This window comes from Macrobrachium rosenbergii, chromosome 54, assembly GCF_040412425.1.
Source record: "Macrobrachium rosenbergii isolate ZJJX-2024 chromosome 54, ASM4041242v1, whole genome shotgun sequence".
NCBI classification, from domain to species: Eukaryota; Metazoa; Arthropoda; class Malacostraca; order Decapoda; family Palaemonidae; genus Macrobrachium; species Macrobrachium rosenbergii.
The window spans coordinates 46675521-46688441 of NC_089794.1; the positions used below are offsets into that span (position 1 = coordinate 46675521).

Below are 12921 nucleotides of genomic sequence, written 5' to 3' on the forward strand. Positions count from 1 at the left end.
ACATCATAGATCAGTTTTACCACTAATCAATATCAAAAAGACTCAACTGCTCCTACCTTGGTATATTGTATATAAAAAAGTATAATGGTATATGCAGTAACTGCCTGATGACCTTTTAAACATTTCAGGTACTTTATATCAAAAACGATTAAACACCCGATTGCCATGGATAGCTTGGCGAACACTGACGTTCATTCCAGCATCGCATTCACGAAAGGGGTACCAACAACTGCATCCATCTCATATATTATCTTCACAACCTCATTATGTTGATGAGTATTTCACATACTCAAAGCCTTGTTGTTGGATACCACTGGAAACTCTTGCCTTGATTGTGGATACCCCCCCATACTCAAGTGTGTTCATGAACAGTTTCACAACGCACTGTTCAAGAAAGCATCACAGTTCCCGCTTATGCTATTACCAGCCCCAAAATGAACTGCCCTTATTCAAGGGTATAGTACGAATGTCTCAGTGCCTTGTGATCATGAACCGAATCATAATCATTGTGCCCATAGTACCATTTACTCACTGAGTTCACGGATAGCCAAACACGCATTTGACAGGGTTCATGGAAAAATTCATTGCCCACGTTCATGGATGGCATCACAAAACTAATGCCAGTATCCGTGGTAACATCACAAAACTATGGCCAGTGTTCATGAGTAACATTACAAACTCATTGCCAGTATTCAAGAGTAACTTCGAATAAACTCATTGCCTGCGTTCACGAGCAACAAACTTATTGCCTGTATTCATAGACTAACACACAAAACTCAATGTTAACTGATAGTATCATAAATACACCGCTGACGCCATGAGTAAACTAACAGTATCAAAACTAACCAACATACCTGACTTCACTACACCCCACTCTAAGTAAACATTCCAATTCTATGGAAAAAATATCCACGACTTAAAATTTCCATACTTTAAACAAAACAAAAAAATTGCTTTCGTGCTGTCTGTTAACAGGGCCTGAAAGTTCCTAGCTAGGAGTTACTGACAAATTCCATCAAGCTAATTCCATCTGCTAACGGGAGAAATCCAAACATTATATACTCAACGCTTTGTTTGAGGAAAATTTTGCATGGTTCTGATGATTTCAAAGAGATTAGCTATTGGGCAAGCAATACCTATTATCGTAAATAACCAGTGCATTTAGGGAGCTTCCTATAACCCTATACATGCCAGGGCAACTGCATGATACCAGGGCAACTCATTCCCGAAAAACTCTTATCTGACAACTCATACCTGGACAACTGACATAGGACAACTGATATATAGGACAACTCGTAACAGGTATAAAGTGATTTTATTTAAGAAAAATCAAGAAAAAAAACTATTTTGGGCGGACAATGAAAATTAAAAACATTAAAGACTTGATATAATAAACAGGTATAAAGTGATTTAATTTAAGAAAAATCAAGAAAACTATTTTGGGCGGACAATGAAAATTAAAAACAGACTTTATATAATAAGCATTTACTGCAACTGAAACAGTGCTGATTATATGCCACGGGTTTTAAGAATGACATTTTTTGGCAATGACATTTTTTGGCAAGGATCATACTTTTCAAGTCAGTTTATTAGTCGCTTGTTGCACTCTTTGCAAACCTGTTTTGAAGTGATTTGCACTCCGTTCCAAATAAATTTTTGGTGCCAAAATCGCCTCCAACTTTAGTGTAATTAAAATCAAGATATTCGGATGTTGGCATGAAATTGAATTTTGTAAGGCATTATGAAAACCTTCAAGGCTATATTAGTTCTAGTCATGCCAGTTGAAGTCCTCTTGAAATATTCTATATTTCAATTGGAAATATTGGAGCCAGACGAGGTCTTCTAGCGCCTCTTCCTCTTTCGGGTCCTATGTAAGTCACTTAAAAAAGGACATTCTTGTGGCAAACTACCGTCGTCGGACAGTTCTTCGTATACAACAATAACATCAATCAAAGCACTATCTTCAGACGAAATACTTCATCTGTATTATATTGGACTTTATGGCCTAGCCAAGTTTTCGGTAGAGGTTTTGAGAAAAATGAAATAAACTACCAGTTACCTCCATGTCAGGAAATAAGGCTATTTATGGTTGCTTTTTCGAAGTCCGTCATATACCTTTTAGGCTGAATAACAGGGCGAAGAGTAACTCAAAAGAAAACCGATCTTAAGTTGCTTGCCGCTTATTTGGTAACCCGAAAACACGAGGTACATTCGAATTACCTATTTGAATGCTGATTGTACAGTATATAACTGGTAACATAGATGGACAAACTTTAAATATGCCATCGCCAACCCAATCAAGAATTTTAACGAGATCATCCAGCCTGCTGAGAAAATTAGCATTCTTATCTCTCATCTACGCCATCATCATATGCAAAAATGGTTCCCCCGATTCAAATTTGCAGTGCAATAGCGGGATACCAAAACCACATCTTGCTAATGGAATAGGGGGAGCACTCCTATTCTGCTGTTGCCACCGACGAATATTTCGTGATGAACTTTGTTGCTGGCAGTCCAGCCAACACCTCATCTTGTAGATGAAGTACATTTTGTCGCAATCCCAATTCTGGCGGTCTCTTGTGATGACAAGGCTTGGGCTTCTAGGGCTTCTGTAGAACAGAGGGCAGTTCTCGATTTCACTTTATTCACATCAGCGCTGTGAAAGTGTTCCCCTGTTAAAGATACCATTTCTAATGGGTCGTCCTCAGCCATCGTCTGAACGCGCCCCTTGCAAATCTTTTCTTCACATAGCCATGCTTTTGATTTATCTGCATTCTGCCTGTGAAATTATATTAAAAAATATATACGTTATCATCCACAAGCTTATTAGCTCCTAGCTGAGATTTTATATACAGCATTGTGGGGACCAAAGAAAATCTTAAAAGTTGAAAATTTGACAAGCACAAATCGAACTGACTTGACAAGGACAAAATATAGAAAATTTCGTTGAAAAGCTATGGCGCCGTTTGAGAGCTGTTGCTGGACGAACAGTAACTGGCATGAACTATGAAATTTAAAGAATGCTAGTCAACAATTAAAGAGAATCACTTACGCCTATAAACTAAACATGCTTATTTACTTGATTTATTTACTTGATCAATAACTTTTTAAACTAAACTTATTTACTTGATCAATAACTATTTTTAAGTGGGTTATTTTTTTAAGTGAATATTTACACCTGTTTTGAGTTGTCCTAAATATCAGTTGTCCTAGACACCAACTGTACAGGTTTGAGTTGTCCGATAAAGTTTTCCGGGAATGAGTCGTCCTGTATCAGTAGCAAGAAAAGAAATACCAAGTTCAAACCCTCTGAAAACTCTATTCTAACGCCAACTTAAGCTTAATTCAAATTCAGGCAAAAATTTTATGAATATTGAACAAAACTTCTGACAACCTAACAACAAACAACCCATTTTCAGGGAGCTAAAATTCTAAGTAAAACATACCAAGACGCCAGACCTGTACATGCATGCAATTTGTTTTCATGCTGAATGTTGCCGTTTGATGGCATAAACATTAACTTCCTCAAACCTTAGGGAGCTTCTGCAAAACTGAACTGAGTGGGAGGTATTCAAGCACATTTAAATACCTAACACCAATCTGAACTTAAACTAAGCAATAAATTAAGTCTACACTTAACACCTGAAAGAAAGTTGGATTAGTCGGCTTGTTCACAACCACCCAAGAACCCGCATAGTAGGTCATACGACCTACTATGCGGAACATGGGGGCTCCTCCACCCCTTCAGGGGCGCCACCCCTCCAGGGGTGGAGGATAATGTGAACTTGTTCAAGCACATATACAATTAAAAGCACATACAATTAAAAGAATTTACAAAAATTACAGTAAATTAAAGAAATTAAAATTAAATTTACAAAAATTTAAAAAGTAATTTGACAAATTAAAGAAAATCTATGACAAATGACAAAACTAAACTTAGAGGAAAAAAATATCTCCTACATACCTGTTGCTAAAGAGAGCAGCTTTGTCATGCGTGAAGCTTAACCGTCAGAACAGGAACTCAAAGTCAAACTCGTACCAAAACATCCTGGAAAAGACAAAGCTTTAGAGCAGTGCATAACTTACTCTAAATCTTGTAAATTTTGAGCGTTTCTCACGTCACATAATGGATAAACGCCTACAAATAGTTATAATGACTGCCAAAGATTTATACGAGACTAAACACGCAGCAAATTCGAAAAACCCCAGAACAAATAATAGCAATAATACAGTAAAGTTACAGTGTTACCTGGCAAGATGCCCGGGGCTTATTATAACTTGACCAACGAAGTGACAGCAATCGATGGAAATCTCAAGCGCCAACTGTAGTCTAGCCGCGTGATTAACGGTTTTTTCGTAAAAACTTCACGACAGGACCACTTACGCTACGATAAAACGAGGAGGAATCGAATACGTCACTCCTAAGGAAAAAAATTATCACTTAGCAAGCTTCTGTTAAACGTCTACCGCCCCGAACGACGTTACAGTGGACGATCCGAAGGTTCAAATGTCCGAACTCGAACGATGTTGTCATTTGCCAAGGACTCTAAAGTCTTAGAAGTGTCTTCCCTCTTGGAACATGACTGAATGCGATCCATGGATATCCTTGAAATCGTTAATTTTACGAGTATCATTTTTATTTCCTATCCCTTCTTTTACTTGTTTTACATGGAAGTTTATAATACAGCACATGATGAATAGATTTTCCTGAACGTAACTCGTAATTTCTTTTTGGGCTCACGAAATGATTTGTAGTATAAGCCTGTCACATGTTTCTTTTCATCACTTTGATGAAATGACTTTTAATTCGCTGGATATTTTGTCATACCGATATATAATGAAATATTCTATATATACGTACATACACACATATACATACATATATATATATATATATATATATATATATATATATATATATATATATATATATATATATATATATATATATTATATATATATATATATATATATATATGATTCGCAACCAAGTACAAATAAATATTACCAAAATTATATATATGAAACTGATATGATTTTTTTATGCAGGATATTTATATCGTTTTTTTATGAAATATCCAGGCTGCTACTGTTGTGGTATAAGTCTAGGTTTAACTGCCTCCTAACATTGAAAAGTGGCATTTTGTTGATTCGTAACCAAGTACAAATAAATAATTACCAAAATTAAAGGTACTGAGCAGCCCTCAGCAATGCATTACTGCTGTGAAACTGATACCTGATTTTTACTACAAGGAATTACCTGGGCAATTTATTTGCATACGTGATTGTGTGTTGATGATTTTTCTTTTATGAAATTTATTTGGTCATGAGTCAGGATAGTTGGGAAAATCCTGGTATATAGTTTTTTGGGTGCAGTTGCTCTCAGGTTCCAACTTCTTTAGACTTGTATGGCCCAGTGGATAACTCAAAATACCTGAGAGACCTGGGTTCGATCCCGACGTGAGTCAGAAATTTATTTCTACGTGATTTGTGTTGCTATGAAGGGATAATTCGAATGAAATGTTGTCATTGTATCTGAGTCTCTTGGGTGCAGTTGCTCTCAGGTTCCAACTTCTTTTAGGTTTAACCTGGGCCTCAGAAATTTATTTCTTTGATTGTGTAATGCATTACTCACTCAGAAATCCCCGAATGAAATGTTGTCTATTGGGTTTCTGGCTTTTGTTGAAAATAGGTTTCTACTGATTTTTTCTTTTGAGACTCTGGGTTTGATTCAGTCAGAAATTTATTTCTGTTACACGTTTGATTGTGTGTTGATGATTTCTATCTTACTCACTCAGAAGGGATAATTATATAGTTGGGGAAAATATATATGCCCAGGTAATTATATAGGTTATATATATATAATATCCACCTATATACGTGAGTATATTCTGTTACACGTGATTATATTGTGATTTGTGTGTGTGTGTGTGTGTGTGTGTGTATATATGTATACATATATATATATATACATATGCATAAATATATATATACATACTGGATATATATGCACAATAAAAAGAAAGGGCCTACCAACAAGTCTCACAGGTCATAAAATACTTAGCTGCTATCAGCTGAGCCACTGTTATGTTGGGACTTCATTAATTAAAAACATATGCTATGTAGAGGTGTGAAGCCTGCAAGGTAAATCCCTAAGTGCTATCAATTACTTGGATCCCACCTTCGTTTGTGACTTCTGTGAGGGTCAGTTTGTAGCGCCTTTGCCTTTCTTCAGCGTTCTGTGTTCGGTCCCGAAGCGAGGAATATATATATATATATATATATATATATATATATATATATATATATATATATATATATATATATATATATATATATGCAGAATCTACTGGTCACTTTTACCAGACACATATGTAATTCTAATAACCACAATGATTTAGCTAATATCAACCGCAACAGTAGTTGGCAGTTAGTAAAAGCCCAGCCACCCGGAGTACACAAAAAAAAAACTACTTTGGCCCTTTATAACTCTGGAAATATTCAACCGACCGGGATGAAACTTTGGCTTTAGAGGTTTCATACTAAGATCTCTAATCGTGCCAAATTTCATCGAAATCCGTTTGGCTGCTCGGGAGATCCAGATATCGATTTTTGGCGTTCAGAGGATCTGGGAGTGGGTGAGGGACGTAGCATATCTGTGGAATAATAACGGTAAAAGATGCAGCCGTGATACTTTGTTTTTGTGAAAGCTCGTATTCTGGAGGGGTGCCTTTCGGGGTTTGTGTTTTAGAGTAATGAAATTTTAAAGTTGCAGTATGTCATTCTAATTAGCCACCAATATGCAAATTTCCTGATGCTCAGGTACGGACTGCTCACAGCATTAGAAGAGACGCCGTTTTCTTAATATGTGTAAATAGCAAGTGGTGTTAGGAGAAGCTGGCTGACTTACTGTCAATTATCTTAATTAAAAATTATTACACAGTTGAATTTATTAACGCGGTTTTGATTTTCGCGATCGTTGACCTACCCTAAATAAAGAACCTCAATAATTAGAATATTTTCACACACTTGTATAATATATATATACCGGGTGTTTCGAAATTAGAGACCCCCCTCCACAGAACAAATGGAAAGTTATGAAGTTTTCTGCTATAGCCTATCTCCAAGTACATTATTTTAAGTTTCTATTAGGCTATTTTTCATTTTACATTTCTTGTATTTTCAGATTGAGTGACGGAGTTAGATACAGCCATGGCTAACGACTGGAGCAAATCAGATGGATTGACCGAATCCGGGCTATAACCTTCAGAGAGGACAGGGATGCTGGCGCATCCTTCATTTCACGTTCCTGGATAGCTAAATACATTAAAAAAGATGAATCCTTTGTTAAAAGAAACTGGAACAAAAATCCATATGACTATCATCGTGAAAAGAGTGAGAATCTTGGAAGGCCTGAAGTCCTTTCTCACGAGTCAAAAGACAACATAGCTGAGGCAGTGGGTAGACCAAGAAAGTCTTTACGTAAATTGGCACTTGAACTAGAAACAAAAAGGGAAAAGAAGAGAAGTTATAGTGCTGTATATTGTGAGCTGAAAAAATCTGGTATCAAGCCATTTCATGTTATCAGCAAGCCCAACATCACTCAGCAACAGAGAAAAGACCGTGCATGGTTTTCTGGTTAATTTCCTAAATATTGGGATAAAGCTGATTTTCCCAATGTTAACGCATCAGATGAATTCTTCATTTACACAGTCAGGAAGCCAAATCATAAAAATGACATCATTTGGGCTGCAAAGTTGGATGACATCAGCGATGATGTGCGCTATCGCCAAGTTGTGAAATTTCCTGAATGTTTGGGAATTTTTCTCTGTTTCACAGCCAAACGGTTAATGTGGATCATCAAAGAAAAAGGACAGTCATGGAATGACAAATACTTTAGAGAAACTGTGCTTACTGGTGGAGTATTTTCTTTCCTCAAAGATCCTGAAAATGTGTTATCTGTTGAAGAAGTCACATTTTTGCATGATAAGGCACCATGTTTCAAGGCTCTTCACATACAGGAGCTGCTTCGAAACAATGGCATCGATTTCTTCTCGTCAAGTGAATTTCCAGGTAACTCCCCTAACCTTAATGTGTGTGAAAACATTGGTAGTATCTTAAAGGATCGTGTTGAAGCACGCACAGTGAACTATGATGGTATACCAAGCCTCGACGACCTGCGAAGAGAGGTGACCAAAGTGCTCAGGGAAATGGAGTTTGAGTCTCAGCTTTTTGCGATTTGCTGAAATCATACCCCTCAAGAATGCAGGCTGTGGTACAGGCAGATGGAGGCCACACAAAATATTAAATACTCAGAGAGAAACTTAAATAAATACCTGTTCTGAATTACTTTTGTTTTTGTCCATATCAATTTTAGTTTATGCTGTAGAGGGGGGCGCCTCTAATTTCGAAACACCCTGTATATGACCCGGCTTCATCAGGTCTACTTCCTCTGGTCTGACTGCAACACTGAGGGTCATGCTTAAATAAAACACATTGGGTAAATTTAACAATGATCTATATTATCTAAAACTTATACAAGGGCCCAAGCACCTAAGGAATTAAAGTAACTTAGTGGTAACCTGCTACAGCGGCGGAATAGCCCTACAAGTAACAGAGTCAGAATCCTCACAAAGGCTGGGAGATCTTTCACTCCCTCGTTTTCCCCTCAGGTAGGACATTGGTTGAATTCTCCTACCAGGGATATCTGACTAATCGTAGGTCAGACATATCCACGCCAAAAGTTAACGGTTTTCAGGGGGGGTATTTGGAGGGTGTGTTTCCTCCTGCCCTGCGATCGTTGGAACAGTACTATGTCTCCTTGTTCTACTTCGCAAAGACAGCTCACACAATCTGAGACCTCAGGAAATTATGACGAGCTTTCCAGAATGGCTCATATATATATATATATATATATATATATATATATATATATATATATATATATATATATATATATATATATATATATATATATATATATATATATATATATATATATATATACTATATATATATGTTTATATATATATATATATATATATATACATATATATATATATATATATATATATATATATATATATATATATATATATATATATATATATATATATGTATGTGTGTGTTAGTGAAATTTGGCAGTAAGTTTTCCCTTATGATTACAAAGTTGTAGTTTATAGAGGAAAATGCTAAAATTGACCTGCAGATATACTATCAGAACTTTAGAACCGCCAACTTGTTCATAAAGAATAACTCTTACAACAAGAAGGTGCAACGTGGTGTATAAGTCGCGAAACATTACTTATATTGGAAATACTACAACCTCACTATCAAGGAGACCTACTATGCGTTTGCAAAATGTGGTAGTATTAAAAATCACATGAGAGACGTGCGCGATGTAGCTCTAACCAGGGAAATGCTCGAAGCCAACACCGAAATTATTGACAATGTTTCTGATGCTAAAAGGCTAAAATACCTTGAGGCAATATACATAAATATTCATAAGCCTCCCCTCAACGTGCAAGGAATCAACGCAATAATTCTACCTTATTCCGATCGTGAAAGGAGAAGAAATACAGCACACTAAAAATGTGTCGTCGATGTTGGACTTATGCAAATATTTTATTTATCTCTATTTTTGTTATGTTTTATCTTGTTCTATCCTGATACTGATAATATGTATTTATATTTTACTTATACTTTTTACGTGTGTAAAAACTATATTGATTTTACATATTCTATTTGAATGTCTCTTTTCCAGTTCTTTGTTGACCGTCTGTTTTCAACTATTTATTTTCCTCTGGTTGTTTCCAAGTATGTATATACCTAAATATCAATTTTTGGTAATTGTTAACAGGCCAGTTGTAAACAAGTTTAGTAACAAATCTGTATGTTTTAACTGTTATTTTCAAAACGCTAACTGCTGAATTTTGGATTTTAACCGCTGAATAGTTATATTTTTGACAACTATTCCCTCGAAAGAATGTTATATGTGTGTGTGAATTTCTTATTGCACACTCATTTGTAGCTGAGGATGTCTCTAGAAGAGACGAAACGTCCTAACCAATAAAACGCCCATCAAAATGAACTTTGGTGCATTACCCCATCAGTTGCCTGAGGAACAGAGGAAGATAATAAGGAAAATTGAGAGCTTTAGTAAGAAACTAATAAACTGCATCTTCGCTGTCATATTTAACGGCATTTGCATATATATATATATATATATATATATATATATATATATATATATATATATATATATATATATATATATATATAGTATAATATGCAGCAAACGAGCTGAGCTGACCATAATCACGGAGAAGCCACATAGGTCTAAGAAAACTATGTTTGCCGAATTATAACCCCCTTTCCTTTGGTATCACATTTTCCTCGATCTAAGGCGTTGCCATTGCAAGAAAGGACTGCAGTCACGGGCAAAAAAAGTTATTAAATCACAAAATGGACAGTAAAACCCAGCCAGAAGAGACAGATATGGAGGTCAGGGGATACAAAGGAAGGGGTAGGGGTGTAGGGCTTTACTCCGCAACCTCATAAATTATGATGAAAGTGAAAAGTAGAAGTAGGAGTTTCTTCCTCAATCAGTTAGAAAGCGAGTGCCATTATAATACGCACAACGCTAACCATACCTGAAGAGATAGGCACTGGCACTTCTTCAAGCAATACAATTTGAAGACATACAACAAATGTATCCACTCAGAAGCGCGCGATCATGTAAACGCAACTCTTCTTTGTGTAATATTTTTTTTTTCGTCTTTTTTCTTCGTTGTCGTCGAGAATAATACCAGTGAACTCATTCAGATTGTTGTTATTGCTGTTGCAGAGACTAGAGTAATGTTCAACAAAAACCTGGGCTGGGTCAGTGTTGGTACTGGAATCAGGCTCTCTTGCATAATTTTCACATAATCAGTATTATAATGGCACTCGCTTTCTATACTGATTGAGAAGAGACTCCTACTTCTACTTTTCACTTTCATCATAATTGATCAGGTTGCGGAGTAAAGCCCTACGCCCTCCTACCCCTTCTTTGTATCCCCTGACCTCCATATCTGTCTCTTGTGGCTGGGCTTTACTGCCCCTTTTGTGATTTCATCACTTTTTTGCCCGTGATAATCCTAAAGATCAGTGTGTGTGTGTGGTATATGAATAAGGACTGCTGAAATCAGTATTTCATAAACCAAAGTCTCTCTCTCTCTCTCTCTCTCTCTCTCTCTCTCTCTCTCTTGATGGCAATCATCCCAACAGAACACACTCACCTTTAATATCAGCACCAGTGAAAACTTACCTGGACGCCCGAGTTCCACTTGGACGTCCGCCCAACCCCACCCCCAACCCCGCCCACACTCCCACCCAACCACCAACCCGATGTCCAATTCAGGGCCGAAGAGATAAGCTCAACAGTGGAGAACGCCGGACGAAATTTGGCCCTTGACCAAAATCTTGGTCTTTGAAACCTAACCGAACCGACTCCCGTGCGGTGTTATGGATCTGATTCTTGTGCCTTATAAGTCTGTAAAGGTAACTGTGAGGGTCAGGTTTCTTTAATGTGTTTATACTTCTACTTGATTACCATGGATGCCCCTCTTTCTTTTAACTGCATTTAATTTAATAATAATAATAATAATAATAATAATAATAATAATAATAATAATAATAATAATAATAATAATAATAATAACAATAATAATAATAATAATAATTGCTTGTCATATAAGTGTTTCATTGTGCTTATCATATAACCAGTATATGAAGAACATTATTTTTTAATGGTCAGTGTTTCTTCAATGTTAATAAATGTACAGTACGTAAGAAAATTAGGTAAATTGGAAAATTGTCTTTTTTCTTCACCCTGCCCTAAAAAATGCATATGTAATATGATCATGAAACTAAATTAAAACTCTAGTTTATAATGCATTCATCAGTCCACACATAGTATAAAAAATTACGGAAATAAATTTACTTCCCAAGAGCGAGGATGAATAGCTAATAGCTGTGCATATCATGGGAAAGCTAATTTGTTTCTATAGTCTTGCTTGGTGCACATAGACATATTTCTCCACTAATATACAGGGTGCACCACAAAAAAAAAAAACAGGAAATTTGGTACAGTTTATTGATTTGTTGGAGACAGAAAACTGTTGTTGTTAAGAGAAATGCCGTTGAAACAGCAAAAACACAAATGTTAGATGTGGTGTTCAAAGTGCTTTCCGCGGGCAGCTGCCCAACGACGTAGACGGTCTAGTCAACTTCCAGTCGCCCTTTGGATGACTTCTTAATTGAAGTTAATGTAACAGTAAACGCCACATGGTAAAATCCATTACGTTGAGATCTGGACTTTTTGAGGGCCATTCGTTTGGTTCAAGAAGTCAGGAGTATAGGTTAGTTAATTTTCAGTTCACTGAGAAAGTAAAATACATGGTAAAATACATGTGTAAAATACATAATGTAAATCTAAACTGTATTTTTTTTTTTGTGGGGCACCCTGTATTTTTGGGGAAATACTTTCTTACAGCAAAATCCAGACTTTTTCCTTGTTGTGTAAGTTGAACCCATCGTCTGGCCTTTTATTCCTGCTATTTTGCTCTTTTGAACACAGAGCATTACTTCACAGCTATCTTAGCAAGTGAACTAACTTTACACAGACTGATCAAAGGAATTAATTGCTAGTCAACCCCTTGATGTGCACAGAAATTTTGGAAATATTCACACTTGTATTTTGATACACATTACGGCGTAAATAATATCAAACTATATATCTCTGCAAAGGTGCAGGAAGTTTATATTTGACTAACACTTTATTTTGGTGTATCTTTCATTGTGAAGCATCAACATTTTTGTCTGGCTGAATCGCCTCGTCCCTTGACCTCTCATTCGCGTTATTTTCATTTCTTAAACATA

The 12921-nt window shown here is 36.2% G+C and overlaps 1 long non-coding RNA gene across 1 annotated transcript; it reads right to left on the reverse strand.

Annotated features, from left to right (window-relative positions):
- Positions 1-1315: 1315 nt before the first annotated feature.
- Positions 1316-4481, reverse strand: LOC136835060 (uncharacterized). Its single transcript, XR_010851969.1, has 3 exons — positions 4250-4481; positions 3965-4048; positions 1316-2779 (listed from the first exon to the last, which is right to left on the reverse strand). It is a non-coding gene; the product is annotated as an uncharacterized lncRNA (long non-coding RNA).
- Between the last annotated feature and the right edge of the window lie 8440 nt (positions 4482-12921).